A 1,785-nucleotide genomic window follows, 5' to 3' on the forward strand; every position below is an offset into this window, starting at 1 on the left:
TGTGTGTGTGTGTGTGCTCCCCCTCCCCCAGACATAGGTAGCTTCTTGCAAACTCCTCTGTCCTATCATCCAACTATCTCTAAGTGATAGCACAAAAACACAGCAGTTCGTTTAGGAGCATTGCTCTGTTTGGGTGCTTTACATTCTAGATATCCTTTGTGAACATTAACAACAGCTTAACACACAACTAGGTGAGAAGACATCAAGACTACCTGTATTTTAGGCAGCGTTCCTTATTTAATTTAGTTATTATGATGCTGTCTGTCTGTCCCTAACATCTAAGTCCCTTTGGATGTTTTTTTATCTGGTTCGAAAATGAGTTTCTCCTTCTAAAGTTATTCAGATATAATCAAAAGTTAATCCTCTCTGCTGCGTCAGTGCTCTTTATTAAGCGACAGTCTGCATGTGGTGACAGATACTATAGAGCCTACTGAAACTGGAGGCACCAGTTTGTTAAGAAAGCACATTTGCATACCATTAAAACACCGTAATGCTTTTTGTTTTGGCTTCTCCTGAGCTCGCAGGGGGCGGGACGCTCTGTCACGTTTGCTAAAGGCATTACAGGAAAGTTACAGCAGAGTGTGGTAAGAGTGTAGCTGTGTTTTGGAGATGTTTGGAGGAGCGCTTTGTCACCAAGGCCTCATGTTTCCTTCTTCGTGTAAGTGTGGAGTTTGTGAAGTTTGTAATTTAGAAGCATTTTCTCCCTTGAAGCACAACAACGACAAGCTTTTGTGTTGTACTATTCTGTCTGAACTGTTCCTAAATACTGGGAAACTGAATATTAATTGGAGGAACAGTGTAAAAATAGTCCTAAACAAACCCTCTGACAGTAGAGGGGGAAGCTGAACAGGTTCGCAGGGAAACAGTGCAGCTTCCCCCCCCGTCTTTGTTTCAGTTACACTCATCATCAGGTTAAACAGTCTGAGAAAAAGTTAAACTCAGCACATCACTACCTTTTGCTGGCAGTCTTTCTTCGCTTTAAGTATAGCATATGGTGTTAAAGCCTCTAGGAGTTGTGGAGAAGGAGTAATGATCTCTATAAAACAGGTTTTAACACCATTTGGTTGTCAATTAAAAAGACTATAGGCTGGCAGAAATTCGGCGGACCCCCTGCCAAATGGTGTTTTCCTTTTCAGATGTTCAGGTGGTTGTAAATCGGCTGCTGCAGTCTGAAACTGAATAGGGCTCATTCACATGCTTTACTGGCTTTCCAGCTGTGTGTGGGTCCCTCGAATACAAGGCCACCCAAAGTTGTCTCCTAGGGATACCTCACATAAATCCACACAGCCTTATGATCCACATTCCCTCCTTTACATTTATTTACTTCCCCGTCTTTTCTCCCCCTCAGCTCCCCGACATACAGCCACCCACACTGCCGCGTCCTTCTGTTAACGGTGGTACATCTCAGTATGAGTAAGGTTGGAAATAAAATGCATTAATAAGATAAAAAAAAGTCTTGTTTTGAAGGTTATCACAGGTAGGAAAGATGTAAGTGCACAGAATATGCAGCTTTGTTTACCACACATTGTAGTAACACAAACACACTGATGTATGACGGTATTTGACCTTTTGCTAAGCCACGCCCTCCTTAGTTACTGTTGCTGTGTCTGTGCTGCACATGTGCAGTGGTTTTCTGCTGATAACGGTGGCAGATTTTAACAGTGAAAGTCACAGTCATTCTTTAAACGCAGAGGAGTAAACAAAGGCTTTTCATTTCTAGCTGACAACCTAAAGCTACCTGGTTGGATGGTGAAAAACACAACATGTAAATGATTGATGACAGGA

This window comes from Morone saxatilis, unplaced genomic scaffold (genome assembly GCF_004916995.1).
Source record: "Morone saxatilis isolate NCDOM2014 unplaced genomic scaffold, NCSU_SB_2.0 Contig5, whole genome shotgun sequence".
NCBI lineage: Eukaryota > Metazoa > Chordata > Actinopteri > Moronidae > Morone > Morone saxatilis.